Source organism: Oryctolagus cuniculus, chromosome 12 (genome assembly GCF_051225735.1).
Source record: "Oryctolagus cuniculus isolate XC-2025 breed Fujian yellow rabbit chromosome 12, ASM5122573v1, whole genome shotgun sequence".
In the NCBI taxonomy this organism is placed as follows: domain Eukaryota; kingdom Metazoa; phylum Chordata; class Mammalia; order Lagomorpha; family Leporidae; genus Oryctolagus; species Oryctolagus cuniculus.
This window is the reverse complement of record NC_142878.1, coordinates 10,846,833-10,872,380: the sequence shown is the minus strand read 5'-3', so window position 1 is coordinate 10,872,380 and position 25,548 is coordinate 10,846,833. Positions and strand designations below refer to the sequence as shown.

Below are 25,548 nucleotides of genomic sequence, written 5' to 3'. Positions count from 1 at the left end.
CGCCACAGCACTGGGTTTTTTTAATTTTATTTTCTATCCTTGAGGAAAATCTCCAGTTATTTTGGAGAATTCAAAAGACTTGGAAAGGCATCAACATGGTGGTACAGTGGGTTAAGCCACCACTTAGAGTGCTGGTAGCCCATACTGGAGAGCCGGTTCAAGTCCCCACTGCTCTGCTTCTGATCCAGCTCCCTGCTAATGCGCCTCTCAAAGCAGCAGAAGATGGTCTAAGTGTTTGGGCCCCTGCACCCATGTGGAGACCCAGATGGAGTTCTGAGCTCCTGGTTCCTGTCTGCCCAGACCTGGATGTTACAGCCATTTGAGGAGTGAACCAGCAGATGGAAGATCTCCCTCTCTCTGTCTCTGTCATTCTACCTTTCAAATCATAAGTATATTTTTATAAAAATAAAAGACTTGGGGGACACGATGTCTCCCCATCACGGGAGTGAATGTCAGGCGAGCCCTGGGTGGAAGGGAGCCTGTGAGCCTGGCCTCGGCTGTTGGCTCTGATCTGTGTTAACTGCGTTGCCTTAAGCCTCCGTTTTCTCAGCCGTAAGACAGGCGTCATCAAAGCAACTCTCCACGCAGCACTTGTAAAAACCAAACACATCTTCAGCAAGTGGAGTGGCATCTGTGACTTTAAAAAGTGACGGCACAATGGTCTCAAGTCAACATTACAGAGAGAGGGAGTGAACGATACCATGCACACCAGAGCGGAGCCTACTCTACGGCAGGTGGTGTCGGTAGACGCAAGGCCTCAGAGATGGGGGCTGGGCACAGCTTCCACACCCATGGGAGAAGCCCTCAGGACAGTGCTCAGCAGGGCAGTGGGGCTGGGCGGAGGGGTCAGGGGCCGGTAGGGTTGGGGGGGGACAATGGGGCAACAGTGGGAGGACGCAACAGTGGCTTGAGAGCTGCTTTACACAGAGGGTGACATGGTGACAAGAAGTGTTTCACAAGGAAGGTCTGGCAAACTAAGAGATGCGTGGAGACAAGCATGAGGACAGCGTGTGTCCCTGGTCTGAATCCAGGAAAAGACGCAAAGAGTAAAGATGGAGATATAGGGGCCAGCACCGTGGTGCAGTGGGTTAAAACCCCGGCTTGTAGTGCTGGCATCCCATATGGGCGCTGGTTCAAGCCCTGCCTGATCCACTTCTGATCCAGCTCTCTGCTGTGGCCTGGGAAAGCAGTAGAAGATGGCCCAAGTCCTTGGGCCCCCGCACCCACATGGGAGACCAGGAGGAAGCACCTGTCTCCTGGCTTTGGATCGGCGCAACGCGCTGGCCATAGCGGCCATTTGGGGGGTGAACCAACAGAAGGAAGACCTTTCTCTCTCTCTCTCTCTCTCTCTCTCACTGTCTAACTCTATGTGTCAAATAAAAAAATCTTAAAAAAAAAGAAAATGCATTGATAAATATTGTTTCACTGGACTCCCACAAGGGCTCTGTGAGGCAGAACAGGTAGATGTTACATCCTTGTTCAAAACAGAAATAACCCATTTCTAGGGTTAAAGCAAACCATTTTTTAGACCTTATTCTGTCTCAAAACAAACAAGAAGTTTAAGTGACTGCTTTCACCTGCAAGGGTCAAGCCCATGCTCAAGGTCAGTCTCCTCAGTGCTTCTGGAATTTTCTGCAACCACCTGAAGGGGTCCCCTGGAGCCCACAAGGACACACCCAGTGGCCAGTGGTCTAAGTGATGACTCAGTTATTGTGCAAATGTGTGCAAGGGAGTTAAGACGACTTGTCCTGCACAGGCCAACAGGGGCTGCCTACTGTCCCCAGACCACCCTCCCCGAGCTCTCACATGGCTGAAATGGCTCTGCGTGTGGTCTTGGATGCACAGCTCACCTCACACTCACCATGACCACACTGAGCTCACTGCCTGGGTCCCGACTTGCAGCCCAAGGGGCTACTTTGGTCCCTGTCCCCTTGTGGGGTAGGCAGCTTCCCACCCAGCTCTCAGTGAGCTCTGCCTTTCAGGATTCCTGCCCTTGTCCCCTCTCCTCGCGTGGACGGGCTGCCAACTCGAATTCAATGAATAAAATCCAAGAGCGTCACTTTTGAGAGCAGGTTCTAAAAGTCAGTGGCCGCCATCTTTTTCATACACTTTCTTCTTCTGACGACTCTCACGGACTTTGTCAGCAAAGCCAGCTGGGGAGACTCCCTTGGCAAGAAACTGGAGCTAGCCTCCAGCCAGTTGCCTGGGGTGGGCGTTGTAGGGCAGAAGGTTAAGCCTCTGCTCGGGACACCTGCTCCCCATATTGGAGTGGCTGCTTCCTCTGTGTCCTGGTCTGGATTCCTAGTCCTGTGCCCGAATGCTGGGTGTCTTAGCTAATCCCATCAGCAAATGTTGTATTGCTATTGCATTTGATGGCTGCCCTGTTGACGAGTCAAAACAGACTTGGCAGCCCTGCAGACAATCCAGTTCTGTCCCCCACGCAATATAAAGCCAGGGCCTGAGTTGCCAAATTTGGGCCCCAGCCAGCTCCCACTGCCCCACTCCGGCCTGGGGCTCCCTCACTGCTCTTCCTGACCTTCCCACTTCCAGCTCCCACACCTCCCCTTCCTGGGAGGCGGGAGCGTTCTCTCAAGGGCAGGTGCCAAGTTCTGAGCTCCTTTTTCCTCGCTTTCCAGAGGATATAGGATGGGCCTCGCAGATGTACCGGGTCTTCTGGGGGAGATGTGAATGCCCCCGCTCCAAGCAGCGCTGGCAACAGGCACCGCCACTCAGTGGCACAGCAGTGACTCACGAAAACAGTGCAGAAGAGTTCCCGGACCCTCCCCAGCAAGTACAAAGCAGGCCATTGACAGGCAGCCAGCACAAGAGAGTAAAAGTTCCTCTTCCCGGCTTCCAAAGGCCTCCCACAGACTATGCCAACCTGCTTGCCCAATCCGTTCCTCCCCCGAGCCCTCTGGCCCCTCTGGCCCCTCTGCCACCTGCTAGTTCAGAACATTTTGCTGTTAAAAAACAAAACCTGCTGACTGGATGAACCTCACAGTCTTTAAGTGGAGTGAAAGAATCTGGACACAAAAGAGCAAATAGACTTGCTTGTGTTAGATGATCTTGTAGACCGGGCAAATCTTTTCTAACATGAAAAAAGGGGCCATGCTCAGTGAAGGACCCCTGCAGAGGGACACGAGGTGCTTCCTGGAGCAGAAGGGCTGAGATGTGGCCGAGAGAGCCGTGTCCATCCGTCAGAATCGCACAGCTAGTTTCCTTTGTCACTGGGGCATTCTGATGTATGTCGATTTCAGCTCCCATAGGACTACGGTTGAGCAAGAGACAAGAAGTGGAAATGGCAGCGTGTCGGTGTCGGTAGCTGCGGAAGCTGGGCTGTGTGCTACCCAGGGCTGAATGGACCTTCTGTGCACTTTGTAAGTGTTTGAAATTTTCCACATTCAAACATCAAAAACATTTTTATTGAACATATAGTTTGTGCTGGACTATGTGCTGAACGACACCACACAGGCTGCAGAATACAGAAGGAAATAAGTTAAAAACGTAACTTTTACTCACAAACATCTAACGCATTGGAAAGGGGAGAATGTGAAGCAGGTGAGGAGAAACACTAGCCACGTGTACACCTCCAAGTGTTATCCCCTGATGAGGACCCCTCAATGTCTGTAGTTTATCGTGGATATGTAAGTTTAGATAGAATGTAGGCACTGGCGCCGTGGCTCACTTGGTTAATCCTCCACCTGCAGTGTCGGCATCCCATGTGGGCGCCGGGTTCTAGTCCCGGTTGCTCCTCTTCTGGTCCAGCTCTCTGCTGTGGCCTGGGAAGGCAGTGGAGGATGGCCCAGGTGCTTGGGCCCTGCACCGCATGGAAGACCAAGAGAAGCACCTGGCTCCTGGCTTCGGATTGGTGTAGTTCCGGCCATAGCAGCCATTTGCGGAGGTAAACCAACGGAAGGAAGACCTTTCTCTCTGCCTCTCTCTCTCACTGTCTAACTCTGTCAAAAAAAAAAAAAAAAAAGAAAAAGAAAAAGAAAAAGAAAAAAAATAGAATGTTAGTGGTCTACAGGCATCAGATTCATAGACAATGGTCATTTGGAAAGATTTTGTTTCTTTCTATTTGTAGACACCTGTTTATGCCAGTTCCCCGGATGCTTGCTTCATCCAGTCCTCCTAACCTATGTGAAGAGTTTGCATCAGCACCGCTACTCAAAACGTGGACTTGGGGTCGGGGGGGCTTCCCCCAGAAGCCGCCTCTTCCACGGAGGATGCGGCGCCCTGAGAATGACAGGAGGACCCACACTGTGCTCTCGGTGTGGTTGATTTACGCTCAGCATCAAGCCCCACGCCTGGACCCGCAGCCAACACCACAACAGTTCATTACGTCCACCCCGGGGGCACCCAGATCAATCCAATCAGAATCCCTGCAGGCAGGGATCGGTGGTTTGCAAGTGTCTGATGCAATCATGCGCACAGCCAGGCAAGAGTGCCTCATTGCTGAGCTGCCTTGGTCATTGCCTTCCGGAAAGCCTCCCTCCCTGCTGGCTCACAGAGAACCTCTCTCGTCCCCTGCCCTCCCTGCCTGCTCGCAGAGAGCCTCTCTCGTCCCCTGCCCTCCCTGCCTGCTCACAGAGAGCCTCTCTCGTCCCCTGCCCTCCCTGCCTGCTCACAGAGAGCCTCTCTCGTCCCCTGCCCTCCCTGCCTGCTCGCAGAGAGCCTCTCTCGTCCCCTGCCCTCCCTGCCTGCTCGCAGAGAGCCTCTCTCGTCCCCTGCCCTCCCTGCCTGCTCACAGAGAGCCTCTCTCGTCCCCTGCCCTCCCTGCCTGCTCGCAGAGAGCCTCTCTCGTCCCCTGCCCTCCCTGCCGGCTCGCAGAGAGCCTCTCTCCTCCCGCTCCATCCTCACTGCTCCCTGCCCGTCTGGTTTCTAGGTATCTGCAGCTTTGTCCTGTTTGAAGCACCCAGTACTTGGTGTCTTCAGCGAGGAAGCGTAGGTAGGCGTTCTTGTGAGCAGGGCTCATCCCTTACTTCCCTGCGTTCCTCACAGTGCCCGGCAGTCATGTGCTAAGTGTTTCTATTTAGGTAACAAGGGACTTTTTCTTTATTACAAGATGACTGTTTTAACACTGGAATACATATATACACGTATACTTATTGATAGATGTATCAAGAATTCCTTAAGATACCACACTAAATAATTGTTACTGGTATCAGTTTCTCCACGAGGAAAGTATGCAAAGATGTAGCATCTTCAACATAACTTTTCCAGCATTTAATTTTGGGATTTACCAATTCAATGCATTTGCTATTTTACCAATTAATTTTTGAAGGATTTATTTTATTTATTTGAAAGGCAGAGTGACAGAGAGAGGGAGAGACAGAGAGAAAGAGATTGCTCATCACACTCGTCCATTCCCTAATTGGCCAGAACAGCCAGAGCTGTGCCAGGCCAAAGCCAAAATCCAGGAGCTCCGTCCTAGTCTCCCACATGGGTGTCAGAGCCCAGCACTTGGGCCATTCTCCGCTGTTCTCCCAGGCTGGATCAGAAACAGAGCAGCCAGGGCTCACACGGGCACTGTCGTATGGGAGGCCGGTGATGCTGGTGTTGGCCTAACCTGCTGCAGCACCACATCGGCCCTGTTCTACCGACTCTTACCCATACAGTCAGCCCTCCGTCTCTGAGGGTTCCACAGCTGTGGATTCAACTGATTTTGAATAGAAATTTTAAAACATTACATTTGTACTGAATATGTACAGACTCTTTTCCTTGTCATTATTTCCCTGAAGAATGAAGTGTAAATTCTAGTAGGTATCATGTCTCTAGGGTGATTTTAAGTAGAAGGCAGGATGTGCACAAATTACCTGCAAGTTTGAGTTCACTTTACTAGGGGACTTGAGAATCTGAGGATTTTGGTATCCAAGGGAGGTTTGGGGACTCCCCTGCAAGTCACTCAGGTGCTGGGTTAGTTGGAGGGGACATGTTTGTTCTAATGGAGCTGCTGAGAGCGGAACTGACCCAGGCCTGGAGGAGCCTTACCCTCATCAGCTGAGTGCAAATCAGACAGGAACTGCATCTACGTAACACCCAGCGCAAGCAGACAGGAAGCACATCTACATAGTCCACACACAACCAGACAGGAACTGCCTCTGTGCGGTGTGCACCACAATCAGAACAGCTTCCACACACAAATAGTCTGAAATTTTGTCAATGGAAAACGTCAAAATTTAGCAGTGCAGAATGACACTGGGTTCCAGTGCTCCCTCGACTGAAACCACCGTGTTTTCCTGGGTGACTGAGCCCCGTTCTGATGTCTGTCGAGAAGCTGCTGGAATTATCATGCTTTGATTAAACAGGGTATGAGCCACAGGCCGATTGCCCGAACCCACTGATAAAGACAGAATTCACCCTATCCACCCAAACCATCCTTTCCATGCCAGACTTGGCAATGAAAACACACGAATGACTTAGCTGTCAATTACATCATGAAAAATGGCAGTTCCGTTTTTTGTTAGCATGATATTTTCATTGCTTAGTTGGCTTTGAAAACTGCTGTTCGCATTCCTTTATAACTGGTGAGCTTGAAGGCAACTGAAAGAAACAGAGAATGAGTTTCAGCCTTAGAAGCCGCTATTCTACTGAACCTGAAGAAATTGATTTAAAGAGATTGCCTTATGGATCAAAGGCTGTCATTCCTTCATAATGGGGTATTTAGCAAGTCAGAGGCAAGAGAACAGCAGATAGTGCTAATAGGAAGAGCAAGGATGTATTCAGATTTATTTATCGCGCAAAAATCACTGTCAATGCCAAGTTTGAACAATGCGGCATTTAATAACCACTTCATGGTGCCATCTAGTGGTGATGTCCCTCCTGTGCTACAGGAGGACTGAGGTTTATTTTAGCCTGAAACTAGCCAATCCTGGTCATAGTCTACTACGGTGACTGTGACTAGGAGCTGTTAGCGGGGTCACAGGGGAATGGTATCTTCCAGAATTCAAAATGTATTTAAGAAGATGATATGAGTTAACATAGAAAAGGTAAAGCAAAGTATTAGTAGGTTGTGTGACATAATATTACACTCTAAAATGCTCCCAGGACTTATCTGATAAATTGTATTGAAAAATCATATTTTTAAATACTAACATATACTGTGGTTAATGTTTCACAGAAATTACAGGAATTTGTTTTGATTACTATAACAGAATTCTTTTTTAAGATTTATTTTATTTTATTTGAAAGAGTTACAGAGAGAGGTAGAGCCAAAGAGAGACAGAGAGGTCTTCTGTCCACTGGTTCACTCCCCAAATGGCTGCAACAGCCAGAGCTGAACTAATCCAAAGCCAGAAGCCAAGAGCTTCTTCCAGCCCTCCCACGTGGGTGCAGGGACCCAAGGATTTGGGCCATCTTCCACTGCTTTCCCAGGCCACAGCAGAGATCTGGATTGGAAATGGAGCAGCCAGGATATGAACCAGCACCCTTATGGGATGCCAACACCACAGGCCAGGGCTTTAACCCACTGTGCCACAACACCAACCCCCAGAATTCTGAATATTCTTGTCTTTTCTTACCTTGAAGAATTGTAGTTTGTGCATTTCTTTCATTAAATGCAAGCTACAAAACAAACACTTTTGATATGGTAGGTGTTACAAAGCAATTCTCTTTAAATTTTTTAAAAATTCATTTGAGAGGCAGAGAGAGTGAGAGCGAGAACTCCCATCTGTTGCTTCCCTCCCCAAATCTCCCAACCACCGAGACTGGGCTGGAGGCATCGCTAGGAATTGGAAACACAACCCAGCTCTCCCACACAGGTGGCAGGAAGCCAATGACTTGAGCCATCGCCTGCTGCCTCCCAGTGTCTGCAGGTGCGGGAGCTGAGAATGGAATGCAGGCACTCGAGGGTGCGGGTGCAAGTGTGTCAACTCCTAGGTTAAAAGCCTGTCCTGACAATTATTTCTAAAGAGACTTGTGGAGTGTGAAGAAAAGAACTTTCTTAAAAGAACAGGTGCTCCTCTGTGACTGACGATGTAGTGGACAGAGTCACAGGTAATTCAGGCACATTGAAGACATATACAACGGCATATATTGGTACACATATATCTGTAATTAAAAGTGCATTTTCAGATTTATATGTCTAACTCTAGTTTAAACATCAAGAAGCATTGTGAATGTATACTTTTTCTCTTGCTTCAAGCACTGCTTGGTAGAATTGGCACCAATTTGTTTGCCTTGTGTAGACCTCACAATTGAAGGCATTGGATATCATTTCTGAACCCTAAGAGGTCTGGAAAAGAAATGTTAATGTTTAAGGCAACATCCTTTTTAAAATTTCATAATGTATCTATTCTATTTTGCTCACTCAATTAACAGCTGTTTAAAGAAAACCTTCATGTATATGATGGTGACGTGAGCTAACCATATGGTGATATGATTTATTGAATGTGAGAAAAATTCTCACACTCAATCTTAATTTCCTTAAAAAGAAAAGGCAGAAAAAGTTACAGTCTTTAAACAGTTTTGTAAAAGAGCAGCAACATCAAGACCAAATGTCTCTTTGGTTTACTTTCATGCTTATTGCAGACAAAATACCATAGCTTGAACTCACCATTTGGCTTTACAAATATCCTGTTATTATATGATGGATTTCTATTCATTTAAGAAAATAAAGAAGACAGGAAAACAACAACAAAAAGATGAAACATTTCACCTGAAATCCCAGCACTCAAAATGCTGTTTAAGGGGCCAGCGTTGTGGTACAGGAGGTTAAGCCACTGCCTGTGACCCCAGCATCCCACACGGGTGCCAGTTAAAGATTAAGCTGCTCCAATTCTGATCCAGCTCCTTGCTAACGGGCCTGGGAAAGCAGTGGAGGATGGCCAAGTCCTTGGGCCCCCGCACCCTTGTGGGAGACCCAGAAGAAGCTCGTGGCTCCTGGCTTCAGATCGGCGCAGGTCCAGCCGTTGTGGCCATCTGGGGAGTGAATCAGTGGATAGAAGATCTCTCTCTCTCTCTCTCTTTCTGTCTCTCCTCCTCTCTTTGTAACTCTGCCTTTCAAATTTATAAAATAAAATCTTTAAAAACATTTTTAAAAGATTTTCCCCAAGTGGATACGTTTCATATAAAAGATTTATTTATTTATTTAGAAGTCAAAGTTACAGAGAGAGAAGGAAAGACAGAGGGGGATATATATATGTATATGTATATATTTAAATTAATTAATTTATTTGAAAGACAGAGTGACAGAAAAAGAGCTAGAGGGAGAGACAGGGAATCTTCTGTCCACTGGTTCACTCCCTAAGTAGCATCAATAGCCCGGGCTGGGTCAGGCTGAAGCCAGGGGTACAGGGGTGTAAGCACTTGGGCCATCTTCTGCTGCTTTCCCAGGAGCATTAGCAGGACGCAAACCACTACCCATATGACATCGCAGGTGGTGGCTTTACCCTCTATGCCACAGTGCTGGCTGAGAAACAGAGAGAGAGAGAGAGAGAGAGAGAGGTCTTCCAATCTGCTGGTTCACTCCAAGTGACTGCAACAGCCTGGACTGGGCCAGGACTGAGCCAGGAGCCAGGGGTTTCCTCTGGGTCTCCCACGTGGGTGCAGGGGTTCAAGCATGTGGGCCGTCTCCCACTGCTTTTCCCAGGCCATTAGCAGGGAGCTGGATCAGAAGTGGAGGAGCTGGGACATGAACCAGCGCCCATATGGGATGCTGGCGTCACAGGAAGTGGCTTAACCCGCTATGCCACAATGCCAGCCACTGAACACATTTTTAAAAACTAGCAAATTAAGCTGCCACTTGACTTCTCTCACTTAATAATAAACTACAAAGGACTTTGCATGCCAGAAAATATACTTTCATCAAATTAATGTCCCATGTACAAGTGTGTAACAATGTTCTCAGTCAGTCCTGTAAAGTTGGGCTCTTGAGTCGCTTCCAGGCTTCCTATCTGTGATAAACCACGCTCTGATGAATGCCCTCGTGGCTAAATTTCTGGAAATACCCGAGTTTATTTCCTTACGATAAATTCTCAAATCCCAATCCTAATTTCCGGAAAAAGAACATGGGGAGAGAATGCTACTGTGTAAATGGTGGCAGCTCTGCAAGAGGGCGACATGGAGACACTGGCATCTCTGCTTGGGAAGCTGCCCGACTTCTAAGGCCACTCACTGTGCGGGAAGGAGTGGGCTAAACCTTTGCAGCGCTTGGGCAACGCGCACTCACTGTGCGGGAAGGAATGGGCTAAACCTTTGCAGCGCTTGGGCAACGCGTCATACAGAAGTCCCGCAATTTAAATGTCTGTCTCATCCAAAACCCAGCTGACAGAAACATCCAGAATGCTGTTTGATCAGCTATCTAGGCACCACAACCATCATGCCATCCTTCTGTTATTCCTGTGTAGGGAACTAAGAAGCATAAGAGGGAGAAGAGAGAGGTTCATAGGACCCAAGGATACAGCGGATATATCAAGGAATAATAATCAAGATGCCATGTTTCCACATGGGACAGAAAGTCAAAACCCAGGGGCTGTTGTGGCTCAACTTGGGAGACACGGGAGAAGCCCCCGGCTCCTGACTTCTGATCGGCCCAGCTCCAGCCGATGTGGCCATTTGGGGAACAAATCAGCAGATGGAAGATCTCTCTCCCTCTCTTTCTCCCTCTCTTTCTCTCACTCTGCCTTTAAAATAAAAAAATCAATCTTTTTAAAAAAATTGATAATTAAAAAAAATCCCAGAAGATCTGCTGCGTTTGTCACTTCAGCACCTGTGTCCCAGGTACCCTTGGGGGTGCGGTGGGGCCAGGCCCAGGCAGACGGACTGCAGAAGCAGTGGTAGGAGGGGCTTAGTCTGACATCTGATGTGCATGGACCAGGTGCATGGAGCAAACGCTGGACTCTGGACTGGAGTGTTGTTGTCTTCCTACAGAGGCTCTAAGCGGAAAAATGCGAGTGCAGGCCGCTCAGTTCCTCACTCCTCAGCATGCTGTAAGTGACAATGATTCACCAGGTGTAGAGCGGCCGGGGCACAGAAAGGGACGTAGGAATGGGGGATGCTTCTGTGCACTTTAGAAGACAGGGACTTGGGGCTGGAGCTATGGCGTAGTGGGTAAAGCCGCCACCTGCAATGCCAGCATCCCATGTGGGTGCCAGTTTGAGTCCCGGCTGCTCCACTTCTGATCCAGCTCTCTACTATGGCCTGGGAAAGCAGTAGAAGATGGCCCAAGTGCTTGGGCCCCTGAACCCACGTGGGAACACTTGGAGGAAGCTCCTGACTCCTGGCTTTGGATCAACGCAGTTCCAGCTGTTGTGGTCATTTGGAGAGTGAACCAGCGGATGGAAGATTCTCTCTCTGCCTCTGCCTCTCCTAACTCTGCCTTTCAAATAAATAAATAAATCTTTTTTTAAAAAAAATAAAGATTGTGAGGCACAGAGAAGCTACACAGCTCGCCCAAGGCGTTGCGACTCTGAGCTCTGTGTGCCGACCCGGCTCATCCCTGATGCCCGATCGTCTGCTCAGACGCAGTCTAGACGTTGCCATGACACTGGAGACAGCAAGGGCCACTGCCCTCTGTCACACAGGGGGCTTCTCCCATGGGCTGGGGGCTCCAAGAGCAAAGGCTGATGTTTCCTGGGAAAGGAGGGCTGCCCTTCAGGACGGCTCGTGGCACTCGGCCTGCCCGGCCAGCCCGCAGCCTGCGGGATTTGACTCAAGGCAGCATCCTCTCTTGGCTGGATTTCCAGCCTCCTGGCTTTCCTGCAGACTTTTCATTCTCTCTCCGTGTGTGTGTGTGTGTGTGTGTATGTGTGCATGTGTGTGTGTGCGTGCATATGTGTATGTGTGTGTATGTGCATGTCGGTATGTGTGTATATGTATGTGTGTGCATATGTGTGTATGTGTGTTCCTGTGTGTATATGTGTGTGTATTCATGTGTGTATGTGTGTGCATCTGTGTATGTATGTGTGTATCTGTGTGTGGGCGTGTGTGTGTTCATGTGTATATATGTGTGTATTCATGTGTGTATGTGTATGTGTGTGTGTCTGTATGTATGTGTGTGCATGTGTGTGCATTTGTGTATCTGTGTATCTGTGTGTGTGTGTATTGTTTTTATATAAGTGAAGCTCTTTCACTTTCTCATAACTGAAAGTAAGAAATCCCAGAAGGCACCTGCAGTCCCGGACTCTGTCCTAGGAAGGGCAGTGAGTGAAAGGGGCCGGCCTCTGGTCCTGGGTAGGGCTGCAGGATGTCATGATTGCCGTGGAGGACTCCAGCCCTGACCACCGGCCCAGCCCCAGCCCAGGAAAGCCTTTAAGGGAACCCAAGACCACCCAGGAGCCTCTGGGACCTTTGTCCTCAGACTACCTGGTTCTCTAACCAACAAGAGAACAGGCAGAAAGCAGGAAGTGTCCTTTCAAAGTGAATAGACTGTGAAGATGGGAACCCCTGGGACATACTGAAAATATGAAGCCTGGTGAAAGGTAAGAGTAATTACATGCAGGGGCCGGCACTGTGGCGCGGTGGGTTAAAGACCTGGCCTGCAGCACCGGCATCCCATATGGGTGACGATTCAAGTCCTGGCTGCTCCACTTCCCATCCAGCTCCCTGATGAAGCACCTGGGAAAGCAGCAGAGGATAGCCCAAGTGATTGGGCCTCTGCACCCATGTGGGAGACCTGGAGGAAGCTTCTGGCTTCAGATCAGCCCAGCTCCAGCCACTAGAGCCATTTGGGGAGTGAAACCAGCAGATGAAAGACCTCTCTCTCTCTTCTCTACTTCTCTCTGTAACTCTTTCAAATAAATAAAATAAATCTTTTAAAAAAAGATTAAACACATATGCAATGTGTCTTTCTACACGACTTACTAATTTTCATACCTTAAACACTTACAAGCCAGAGGTAAATTAAAGAGAACTGATGGCTTAACAATACTAACTATGAATCCCATTTCACGTCTTTCAACGTGGAAGGATGTCGAACGGAATAGGGGCTGTTCCGATGGTTTTCTTGAGGTCTCATTTTATGCAAATCTGTCCTGTCATAGGGTCTATACCCGCAAGAAATGGCCATGAAGTCTCAGCCCGGTTCAATTTCATTCTAGCTCGTGAAACGTGTCGTTTGTGAGCCATAAGAGCACGTGGAGCACATGCAGGCGCGTTCCCGGAAAGAGGGAAGCAAGAGTGTCGTTTCCTTTGGAAGACGCATCGGCACACACTTTAGAGGACCATGGCTCAATGTAAACCCTCTGCTTGGGCTGAGCTTTGTGTTTTTTTTTAAACACTCCTGAAGCACATCACTGTTCAGGGCACTCCCAGGCGCATCATCGGCCCATTTTGCATTTGAACAAAGAGTAAGAACTAAGAACAATCATCAGGCACACACTTTGACAGCATGAACTTCCCGCAAGCAGGTGTGAGTGTCCAAGTACCATTCTTACACTGTGCAGCCGCACACACACACAGTGTCCCGGGCACATAGGAGCATCAGCAAAAACTACCTCTGAGAACTGGCATGGGAACCAGGGAGGGAGAAGGGGAATGAGACAAGACCTGTTAAAGGGTGCACACTGAGAATGCTAACGTACTTGTCTGGTAAGTGAAGGCTCTGTTCACCGTCAGCATCGAGGGCGTGGCTGTGTTCCTGCAGAGTTCCGAACCTTGCTCCTTCTGATCCGTCTTGTAAGAGCCCATGTGTCTGCTCTGCATTGTAACAGAGATGGGTGTTACTTTTCCAGCAAGAAAGTGAGTTCGCTTGCTACTTGCTGTCTTTCTTTTCTTCTCTAAAGTTACAACAGTATGTTGCTGGAGATTGGGCTGTTTTGAATTATGCATAAAAGGATGAACAGTATTCAGTTCATGTGTTTTTTCTGAGCACACAGCCATTGGTTCATTGAAAAATGAATCATTACCAGTTCTTCAAAATAAAGAATTGCTTTTACTAAAGGCTAGGAATCAAGTGGGCATTTGTCAAAAGTTCATGCTGATATTTCTCTGGTTATGAAGGCTTGGAAGGAAGCACTCAATTTTCTTTGCAATATGTACTGAATGGGCTTCATGGAAATGAAGGCAGAAGGAAAAAGAGGCACCAGACCCCTCTGCTGTGGGTCCCTTCCACATCCAAAGCCTGTCCCGTCAGCCCCTTCACTCACCTGTGCCTGCACTGCCCCGCCTCCCCCCGTCTGTGTGTGCCCATTACGCCGCACAACCCTTCAGCCACACTGAGCCACCACACTACGGGAAGGCACAGTCCAGAGCTGAGCACAGGGGAGATGGCTTGGCGCTGCTCTCCCAGAGCGCTCCTCACACGCCCGCTTAGCCCTTGCTTCTCCTCTCTGAGATGGGCATGGGAACCAGAGACTTGCAATGGCTGCCTGCAGGCGTGGAAACCAGGCAGAGATGAGCCCCTCCCCCGACTCAGGGCTGTTGCCTGGTCTCATCCCTACCGTATCAAGGTGGCCTGTTTCAACAACCAGCACTGCCCACAGACAAAAGTAATGTGGACATAAACAGATTTCTGGGTCCCATGAATGAATTCACTCGCTGGTGACACGGCGCGGAAGGCTGCCGCTTCTGCCTCCGCTGGGGTGCTGTGCAGGGGAACTGCTCACCGGGACCCCTTCTTGCTACTGGGCTAATTTCTAATGATGGCTGCTGGCCCTTTCTGAGCGGCAACAACCGCATAGCTCCTTCTGGGTGTTCAGCGAGCCTGTTCCACCCCCTACAGTGGGACGAAGTGGATTTCCTACGGAAGGGGGTGCCGTGAGAGCCCAGGAAGAGGCAGTTCCTTCCAGGGTTCCCATGAGACGAGCCCCCCACCCCCACCCCAGCACCCCAGGTCACCCAGCACTGCAGGAATGTAAGCTTTGCAAAGAACTCGCTTCATAGCCTGGACTCACCCCTAAGGGACCACTCACGAAACGTGGTCTAAAACTCTAAGTTCTGACCATTGATAGGACATTGTGGTAGCAAAACAGCATTGCAGGGTTTTATTAAAAAAAGAAACTCAAAAATAAGCTCTCCAGTTAAATTTTGATCCTGTCACTGCTATATCATTTTTATATAACTTCTTGTTTTTTTAGGAGTTTTTCACTCACATGGAAGTTGAAAAATGGCACAGAAAGCTTCCGGACAGTTCCCACAGCTGTGCCGGTGACAGCATTTTACATATCCCCATACAGTGAACAGAACCAGGAAACCAGCATTGGCACAGCGTGGAACGCCGGCACGACTGGGCCTGCACAGCTCACACAAGCGCTCGTTTTTTATGGCGGTTGTAGAGTTCTATAATGTTACCACATGAATGGATTTGTTTACCCAGTACCACAACCAGATCGTTTCTTTTCCAAATCAAATATTTTCATTTTTACTTAGGAACATTTTCAAATAAAGAGCCCAGCTCCAGCAATTGCAGCCATGGAGGGAGTGAGCCAGCAGATGGAAAATCTCTCTCTCTCTCTCTCTAATCTGCCTTTCAAACAAGTAAGGAAATATTTCTTTTAAAAAAGAGCTAAAATATTAAACATATGGTGAAAACTTCATCTAATTCCTTTTCTGCTTTCTCCTCCTCAGCCAGGATTACTTCCTCACAAAGCAAAAATAGGAATATTTTTAAAACCAACACAAAACTCAGTCTGTGAGTATCTCCTACCTAAAAAGCTCAGTGGTTACTACAGTAGATATTCAGGCCACTTTTTTACTTGCCAGTGTTTTAGGTAATGCTGTGCAAAATATTCATCAGTTTTTAAAAATGTATGATAGATATTTGGTAGCAATTAAGACTTGACAATGTAAAATAAAGAATTACATGGATATTGCTTGCCATAGTGCAGCATGCACAGCAGATACTTAATAAAGTTTACTGAACTAGGGGCCGATGCTGTGGCGTAGCAGGTAAAGCTGCCTCCCACAGTGCCGGCATCCCATATGGGTACCAGTTTGAGTCCCAGCTGCTCCACTTCCAATCCAGCTCTCTGCTATGGCCTGGGAAAGCAGGAGAAGATGGCCCAAGTCCTTGGGCCTTGGGCCCCTGCACTCGTGTGGGAGATCCAGAGGAAGCTCCTGGCTCCTGGCTTCAGATCTGCACAGCTCCAGCTGTTGCAGCCAATTGGGGAGTGAACCAGCGTTTGAAAGACATCTCTCTCTGCCTCTCCTTCTCTCTCTGTAACTCTTTCAAATAAATGCTTAAAAAAAGTTTACGGCCGGCGCCGCGGCTCACTAGGCTAATCCTCCGCCTAGCGGCGCCGGCACACCGGGTTCTAGTCCCAGTCGGGGCGCCGGATTCTGTCCCGGTTGCCCCTCTTCCAGGCCAGCTCTCTGCTGTGGCCAGGGAGTGCAGTGGAGGATGGCCCAGGTCCTTGGGCCCTGCACCCCATGGGAGACCAGGAGAAGCACCTGGCTCCTGCCATCGGATCAGCGCCGTGCGCCGGCCGCAGCGCGCCGGCCGTGGCGGCCATTGGAGGGTGAACCAACGGCAAAGGAAGACCTTTCTCTCTGTCTCTCTCTCTCACTGTCCACTCTGCCTGTCAAATAAATAAATAAATAAATAAATAAAAAAAGTTTACCAAACTAATAAATGAATGAATGAACAAATAATTGATGTGACTTTACTGCTTAACATAAGCTCCATCCATAAACACTGGTTTTTGCCGCTGGATTGGCCATTCTACTGAATGTCATGGGGCTGCAGGAAAGGAACACGAGCCATTTGCCTGTAATTCACGACAACTGGCCCAAAAACCAGGGATAACTTTGCCCCCCCTTGAAATACACACGGACCCATTGTAAAACTGGGGTCTTAGGGTTCTGTGTTGGAGAAGCTGCGTGAGCAACTAAACGCTACTTCTACTCAGCTCCGATGCAGTTCCTGCAAGTCCTCAAAACTTGAATGCACACACACAGCTGCAGCGTTGCAAAGATGGTTTCGCCACCTGCCCCAGAACACCTGCTGCTCTTTCCCCGGACCCCCCTGCTGTCCAGCTCTGCCCGGTGGTTCGTCCACCCCCTCCTCCTGCCCCCTGCTCTCTGATCCTTTATCATACAGACTAACCCACACCCTCTCTTAGCAGGAAAGAATCATTTCGCCTCAGCAAGAAGGAGATTGGGAAATCAGGACAGGCAATCACAGGTCTGTCTGTGGAAGGCTGGGAGAAGAGAAACAGCTGAGAAACTTCACGCTGATTTTTGAAAGCAAAGCTTGATGGATATAGAATTCGCATGCAAAAACATTCACCCTTTTATTTATTTATTTTTTATTTTTTGACAGGCAGAGTTAGACAGTGAGAGAGAGAGAGAGAGAGAGAGAGAGAGAGAGAGAGAAAGGTCTTCCTTTTTTCCGTTGGTTCACCCCCCAAGTGGCCGCTACGGCCGGCGCGTTGCGGTCGGCGTGCTGCGCCATTCCGAAGCCAGGAGCCAAGTGCTTCCTCCTGGTCTCCCATGGGGTGCAGGGCCCAAGGACCTGCGCCATCCTCCACTGCCTTCCCGGGCCACAGCAGAGAGCTGGACTGGAAGAGGAGCAACCGGGACAGAACTCGGCGCCCCAACCGGGACTAGAACCCAGGGTACCGGCGCCACAGGCAGAGGATTAGCCACGTGAGCCGTGGAGCCGGCCCATTCACCCTTTCAAAGTGCACAGGTCAGTGGTCTTTCGGGTGCAACCGTGGGAACCGTCTAATTTCAGAACGTTTCCATCATCCGGGGGAGAAACGTCGCATTCATTACGCGGTCACTCCTGTCCCCTGTCTCCAGCCCGTGGCCACCAGGCATCTGTTCTCTGTGTGGATGTGCCTGTGCTGGGCACTGAACACGAATGGAATGTCACAGAGTTTTGTGCTTGGCCTCTTCCTCCTGGCATGGGCCTTTCAGTTTCCTCAGTACTGTGGCAGGTGTCATTACTACAGCCCTTCTATGCAGAATAATATTCCACGGTGCAGCTAGATATGCCACAGCCCCTTTATCCGTTCGGTGGGTGCACATCTGGGTTGTGTTTCCTTTTTGGCTGTTTCGCCTAACGCTGCCGTGAACATTCTCACACAAATTTTGGTGTGGACATAGCTTTTCATTTCTCTTGGCTCTAAACCCAGGAGAGGGATTGGTGGGTTTCATGGGGACTCTCTCATTGTTTAGGAACCATGATCATTTTCATGCCTTCATGCACAGAACAAAAGCTGAGTCCAGCTTCCTTAACTCGTTAATATCTTAACGCCTTGCACTTAAAAATCCTCATTAGAACCAGGAAGGGACAGATCTCTATATTAGATGACCAGAAATCACCCTGCAGGTTCTATCAGGGGTTTGCAAGGTTTTATTTGACTTCACACACATTTTTTTCCATATCTTGAGATTTTAGAAACACTGTATTAAAACAAAGGGTGGTGCCCCGTTGAAACTCACTCTCACATGGTGTGGGTGCCCGATATTGAGATTTGTCCATCACTAAGCTTCCTACCGTGCAGAGTCATCCATGCTCTTACCTTGGTAATAAAGGAAGAAGCAGGTGAGCAGGTAAGGGCAGAATTCCTCCAGCTGAGAGCAGAGGGCGCAGAAAGCACGCGGACCTCTGGAAAAGGCATCAGGAGAACGGAGTCCACCCTGCCGGGGCCGCGGTCCTCGGACGGGATTTCCGGTACTCGCGGAGCGAAAACACGCCGTCGCACGCCAGGCGCGGCAGCACCCGGCTCACACTCAAGTCCCTCAGGATCTTCGCTTTGTAGCTCACTCGGATTTCCGACAGCCACTTCCGCCTCTTCTCCTTTTCCCTCTGAGCCCCCGTCTCGCAGTAATAAAACCAAGACTCGCTTCCCCGCTCCAACATGCCGGCTCGGGGGCCTCCACAGGTAACGCCCACACAGCACCGACCCTGGCAGCGACGCACGCTGCCGCCTGGAATTATTGTGGATCTGCAGGGCGAGGGATGGCCTCGGATTAAAGGCCAGAGGATTGCCCGGCACCGATTAACCCCCTGCAGCAATAAAACTCCAACGGATGGACGAGAAATGCAGGTGGCTAACCCTGGGGGACGGACAAGAAATGCAGGTGGCTAACCCTGTTGCAATTAAAATCCTTCCTTTCATCTCCCAATAATCATTTCCCCGGGCTCCCCTGCCCACCCCCCCAGCCTCGCACACTGCCCGGTGAGTATTTTCAACATTTTGCGTGTACAGTGGTCACCAGCTCGTGGTCTCGTGGCACGGCCGGAAGCTGGATCAGGCATACCATCTCCTGACTCCCCTCCACGGCAGCTTGGGGTTAGACACCGCTGCGGGGACGCTGTGGATGGGAAATCAATGGAGCCAGAGAGAGAGCAATTTCATAGCAGTGTTCCCGTTTTATTGAGCTGCCTGCTGCATCCGATTTCTTAGTAGCAGAATCCCTCTATTCCTTCTTTAAAAAAAAAAAAAAAAGACGTTTAAATATTTCCAAGCGTTTGCTTGGTTAAATAATGCAATCCCGTAAGATGAGCCCTCTCCTCTGATCCGAGCCTGGTGCCCACTTAATGAAACCAGATTAGAAGAGGGGATTATTGCTGCTCGGGGAGGCACTGCCACCAGCGATGCCCCACCGCGGATTGCGCGGGTATAAGACGATCGCTCCAGGCCAGCTTCGTGCTGACACCTGCCTGGAACCTGGCCCCGGCGTCATCTCGGGACACTCTCGCCACGGCCGCAGGTGATGGGTTCTTTTCTCAGATGTGCTGTCCTCTCCACCTGCCCACAGAGTCGAATTATGGCAACGGAGTCTTCCTCTCACAGAGCAAGTCATCCCTCTAAATGTTAGCGTAAGTGCCCGGGCTTGAGTCCCAGGCCTGGCTCCTGGCCCCAGCTTCCTGCTAATGTGCACCTGGGAGAGGCAAGCGGGAACTGCTTAAATTCATGGGACGCACCACCCACCTTGGAGACCTGGATTGAGCTTCTGGCTCCAAGCTTTGGCCAGGCCCAGCCCTGGCAATCATGGACAGCTGGGAGTGAACCAGCTCAGTTTGTTGTAAGAGAGAGAGAGAGACCTCAAGATAGATCTAAAGGGGCTCAAGTACTTCTTAACATTTTTCCAGTTAGGAAATTAGAGGAAAGAGAGCCGGTTGTCCTAATATCCTTGCCAGTTCTGTTTATAAAAGAAGTGAGAGGTTTTCCATAGCACCTGTGTGGAAGATTTCCTTCTCAGGGAGGTAAGGCTTGTCCTGGCTATGCTGTGACCTTGTGTGTGACCTTGACCACATACTCTGTCACCACCTGCCACTGGCAGTGGAGCCCGCCTCACCTGGGGGAGACGCCCCTTCCCGCATCGCCAGCTCCCAGAGGTGGCAACACCTGGCCTGAAACCTGTTCCCTGCGCAGGCCAGCCAATCCCCTGCCCACACCCTGCCGCCTCCCCCATGACCCCAGGCCTCATCCCCCCGGAGCAGCCCCAGCGCCCCCGCGCTCCCGAGGCAGTTCCAAGCAGCCGGTGCTCAGCGGCTCACCAGGGCACACCTGAGCCCTCCACTCTGCCCCCGAGCCACCCTGCGCCCTGCTTCCTGGCAATGGTGAGCAACAAGCGCCCTCTCCCACGGCGCTCTCCCGGCCTGTTGGATCGACGAAACGCGCGTGTGCAAGCGCCCGCGGGAAGCACAACCCCGAGCGGGGACCCCACCATACCGCCAGGCTCTTGGAACTTCTGGGAGGAACCCCTGCCACCTGCCGAGGCCGAGAAGCAGCGCCACCTAGCGGCGGTATTGTCAGCCACCTTGCGAGTCCTTAAAAAAAAAAGTGAGGTTTTACATCCGTGGCAGGACCACAGCCCCGCAGAGTTCCCACGGCCTCCCCACCACCGACACCTGCCCTAGAGCCGTCCCTTGTTACAATCCGTGACCCTCCACGGCTGCACGGTGATGGCGCTGCGATCACAATTTAGAGTAGGGACCACTCCTGTCTGGGGAAATCCATGACAGGTGTGTACCATGACCGAAAAGCTTGTGCTGGGCTGTTTCGTCCCTCCCCTCCCGTTCCCCGCCAGCCTCCAGCCGCTCCTGACCTCGTTGTGCCCACAGCGACCGCGGTAGCCGCTTCGACCCCAAGCTTTGCCGGATAAACCCGGCTGCCCACTTCCTGCTGGCGTGCACCGCACAGATGTGGTGAAGAGGCCTCGGAGGTAGAAGAACGTCACTTTCACAAATAATTATGATGCCGCTGAAAGAGAGGCAGAGAGCGCGAAGGGACAGAGCCCCCTTGTACAGAATGGGAAGTGACACCGGAGCTGGAACCACCAGGCTGAAAAGGAGTCGAATCTAAAGGGGGGGGGGGGGCAGTAACGCGTGTAAAGTCCCAGAGGCGGGAAGGAGTAGGGTGTGTGTGAGCAGCCGAGCTCCGTGAACCAGCATGTGGGGTGCCAGCGAGAAGGGGGTTCCGGGGCTGGGTCTTGCTGGCTGGCCAGGGGCTGCCGAGGGCTTTGCATGTCATCTGTTGGCAGTAGGAGGCACCGCAGCCAGGGTGGAACATAAGCTGGTAGGTGTTCCGGAACACTCCTTTGAGGCTGACATTTCGCCCTCTGCCTGAACGTTTGTTCTCTCTTCCCTACCACTTTTCCCCCTGAACCATTTGCACCTAAATGGCAAACACTGTGACTAAACAGCTTATTTTTGCTAAGAGTGGAGGTGTTCTCTCCTCTAGCTTTAGAACAACCATCAGCTTCACAAATCTACGTTGGAGTTCCGCCCTTACCCAACGTGCCATCCGGACACTGGTTTTGCTGGTTTCTAACAATGTCTTTTCTGGCATTCTCCTCTCCAACCCAGGGTCCTGCAAATGACCCTCCTGCTCCCTTTAACCCGGAGCATTTGTGCCAATGTTGTTTTTTATGATATCAACATTTTTAAAAAGATCGATCGATTTATTTATTTATTTGAAAGGCTGAGTTACAGAGAGGCAGAGAGAGAGAGAAGTCTTCCATCTGCTGATTCACTTCCCAAATGGCCGCCAACAGCTGGAGCTGTGCTGATCCGAAGCCAGGAGCTTCCTCTGGGTCTCCCACATGGGTGCAGAGGCCCAAGGACTTGGGCCATCTTCCACTGCTTTCCCGGGCCACAGCAGAGAGCTGGATGGGAAGTGGAGCAGCTGGGACTCGAATTGGTGCCCATATGGGATGCCAGCCCTGCAGGTGGTAGCTTTACCCGTTATGGCACAGCGCCAACCCCGGTATCAACATTTTTAAGAATACAGTTCCTTCCTCCCCACCATTAAAAGTACCGTCCTCACTCAGTGTTTGTGAGACATCTCCCTGTGGTCAGAGATTGGGCTTGTGTACTGCAGGTGTGCGGAGGGGCTATCACCCCTTCTTCAGAACGACCTGTCTGGGAGGTACACAAAGCCCACCTGCCCTCCCAGGTGATGGCCATTTTGATCACCTGGTCTAAGGATTGCCTGATTACGCCACTGGAGGACTACTTTTTGTTCTCTCCCTTGCAACTAATCAAGTGCTTGTAGGAAGAAATTTTATGATCATGTTTGTGATCTTGTTGCTTTCAAAACTGCCACCTACACTCAGCGTGATGATTCTCAAGCCTGATCCACTCTTTACCATCATGGGGCCGGAGCGATGGTTTCCTAACTCCACACTGCCCTCTCCATTTGCCAGTTAGCCTTTGGCATTCGACTGTAGGCTTAGCTTCTGCTCCTGGTTGTTTGTTTGTTTAACCTATCTTTGGTTTGGACTTATTAATTCTTCTGGGATCAGGTGTGATCAGGTGCGTTCAGGGTGGTACAGCCACACGTGATTTATGAATCCTTACATTTTTTCCAATGGTTTATGTTCATTACTGTACATACTTATTTGGGAGGCTCAAATGGGTCTACTTTGGCCAGCAGGCACCCCCAAAGCTGATCCCTTTCTCCTAGTGACATGCTGCCATAAATTTTGGGGGGAGCACTTCCTTAATCTCCAACAAATGAGATGCCGCAAGCTTATCTTGAACCATACCCCAACCTGGACCAGCCTTTTCTCCCAGGAGCCTTCCTTCCTTTAATGGTAGGTGGTAAGTGTTAGAGGTCAAGATCTTAAGTCTAGGTGTCCATCTAGAAAGAAATCTGTACTCTCTGTTTCCCCCTTCAATGAAGTGTTTTATAATTGAGCTTTAAAATTTCCATGTGAAAGTCCTTTTGCTCTGGATCTCTGCTTCTTGATTTTTCGGCGGCAGAGAGATACATACATGGACACACACACACACACACACGAATCCAAGCCCATTCCCAAGTGTTTAATTCATTAGGAATTTATTCTGCGCCCTCCAATTCCAATCTACCCCCACAGGGCTGTTGTTCACCTTCTCCCATTCCATGTTTGTATCTTCCATCTCCAATGAGAACCCCCTTCTCAGTAACTTCAACACATTTCCTCTTGTTGGAATTCTTCCACCCATACCATGACAATAAACACACCTCTGAAAAGGGTTCAGTATCTGTCCATCATTCTTCTCCCACCCGCCCCTATCCTGCACGAGACTGGATACAGCCACTCATTCTTCCCCTCCCAACCCCATCAGTTTGGTTATGACATCCATTTGAATTAAAATTGAATTCAGGGGCTGACATTGGGACATATGGGATTAAGCCGAATCCCATATGGGCACTGGTTAGAGACCCGGATGCTCCACTTCTGATCCAGCTCCTTGCTAATTCCCCTGGGGAAAAAAGCAGAGGCTAGTCCAAGTGCTTGAGCCCCTGCACCCACATGGGAGACCTGGAGGAGGGTCATGGCTCCTGGCTTTGGTCTGGCCTAGCCCTGACCATTGTGGCGTGAACCAGTGGATGGAGGTCTCTCTCCTTCTCTCTGTCACTCCCTCTCTCTCTGTGACCCTGCTTTTCAAATAAATAAATAAGTAAATAAATATTTTTAATAAAAAAAAGTTCTTTCACATGGAAATTTTAAAACTCAATTATAAAACTGTTGAAAGGGAAAATGAAAGTACAGAATTTCTTTCGAGTAATGTTAAATATCTACAAACCTATGAGATATATAGATCAGAGATCAGAGGAAAATTCACAACTCTAACACCTACATTGATAAAAAAAAAGAATGAAGATAAATAAATCTCAATTCAAAAGTCTTGGAAAAGGTTAGCAAAATAACTCAATGACAATAGCTAATAAAAGAACATACATTTTCCTTTCATCCCAGAAATCCCAGGTCCAGGTATTGATTCTGAAGATCTGTTGCCAAGAATTGAAAAATTCAAATGCATAATTCCATGCGGGATTGTTTGTCATTGTAAAGTACCACGTGGTAGATCCGTTCAATAAGCTATGGTACACAAACACAATGGAGGACTAGCCAGCTGTCCAAAAGGGAGGAGCTCTGTGAGCTGACACAGAGTGATTCAACGAAATGAAAAAAGCAGCGTTCACCATAATATACACAGGACGTGACAGTTGTGTAAGAGAAAATAAGAAAAGCGTACATGCATCTGCTCATTATCGCAAAAGGAAACAGAAGCAGCCAGAAAGCAAGGCAGTTTGCTGTCAAAGGGCAGGGGAGACAGGAACTGGGGCGGGAGGGGACGCGCCTCTCCGCCTCTCCGCCTCTCCGGTGTACTTTGGAACAGTTCTAACGTTTGAAGGTGCGTGAGTGTTCTACATGTTTAAGAGCTCAAGGTAAACCAGGCGTGCGAGACGAGCCTGGGACTTTTCATTACAGCCGAAGGCGAGGGAGAAGCGAGCCGACACCACAAAGAGGCTTCCACACGGGAGGCTGCAGAGCCGTCTCTACGGCGCGCAGGCTCGTCCCCTTCAGTCAGCTGGTCCCATTCCCCACGAAGCCACGAGCCACGTGCATGGCCTGTTTGCACCTGACCTGGCAACGCCTCTGTGTCTGACTCCCGGGCGCCGCCCTGCGGGTCCAGCCCTGCGGCCGCGGTGCGTCAGACAGCGCTCAGCTCGCGGTGGGCAACTGGGCAGCCCGGTCACTGGGTGGCTGTTAACCAAGCATGCCATCTCCACTATGGCTGCTTCCCAAACACGAATCTGTGGAGAATGACACGCACCCGCCTCCCCCGGTCCCAAAGCACTGTGCAGTGACTCACCTGGAACGGCCACAGGTGCGGGCGACAGCAGCCTGTGGGGCCCGCGCTGGGTCCAGTGCTGAAGTCACTGCTCGGGACGCCCGCACCCGCGCCCTGCTCCTATTTCCAGCCTCCTGCTAACGCACACCCTGGGGGGCAGCCGCCGATGGCTCAAGCCCCTGGGTCCCTGCCACCCAGGAGGGACTTGGGCTGAGTGCTGCAGCCTAGGGACAGCCTGGCTGTTGCGGGCTCCTGGGGAGTGGGCCAGGGGGTGGGGCATGTCTGCAGGACTCTCTCATTCGGGAAAGGGAGTTCACTTGGGGAAGGGAGATGTCGGTCTCCAAGTCTGGGCCAAGTTAAGTGGCTAAGTCACGTAGCTTCTTGGCGCCTCGATTTCTCTCCAGGGTGTAACAGGCCCCTGCAGCGTGCCCGGCCTCGGCCCCGCCCCGGCCTGCAGCCCCGCCCCTGCAGCGTGTCCAGCCTCCGCCCCGCCCCGCCCCGCGGCCCCGCCCCGCGGCCCCGCCCCTGAACCGTGCCCGGCCTCGGCCCCATCCCTGCCCGTGGCCCCGCCCCTGCAGTGTATCCCGCCT

The 25,548-nt window shown here is 50.4% G+C and overlaps 1 long non-coding RNA gene across 4 annotated transcripts; it reads right to left on the bottom strand.

Moving 5' to 3' along the window:
• Window positions 1-3,401: 3,401 nt before the first annotated feature.
• On the bottom strand, window positions 3,402-25,411 carry LOC138844599 (uncharacterized). 4 transcript variants are annotated; one of them, XR_011380559.2, is made up of 6 exons: window positions 24,980-25,411; window positions 20,941-21,095; window positions 20,565-20,662; window positions 18,405-19,770; window positions 13,521-13,635; window positions 3,402-3,956 (listed from the first exon to the last, which is right to left on the bottom strand). It is a non-coding gene; the product is annotated as an uncharacterized LOC138844599 (long non-coding RNA). The 4 variants fall into 4 exon arrangements; XR_011380560.2 differs by having other exon boundaries at window positions 18,405-19,637; XR_016218755.1 differs by lacking the exon at window positions 24,980-25,411 and having other exon boundaries at window positions 20,941-24,966.
• Between the last annotated feature and the right edge of the window lie 137 nt (window positions 25,412-25,548).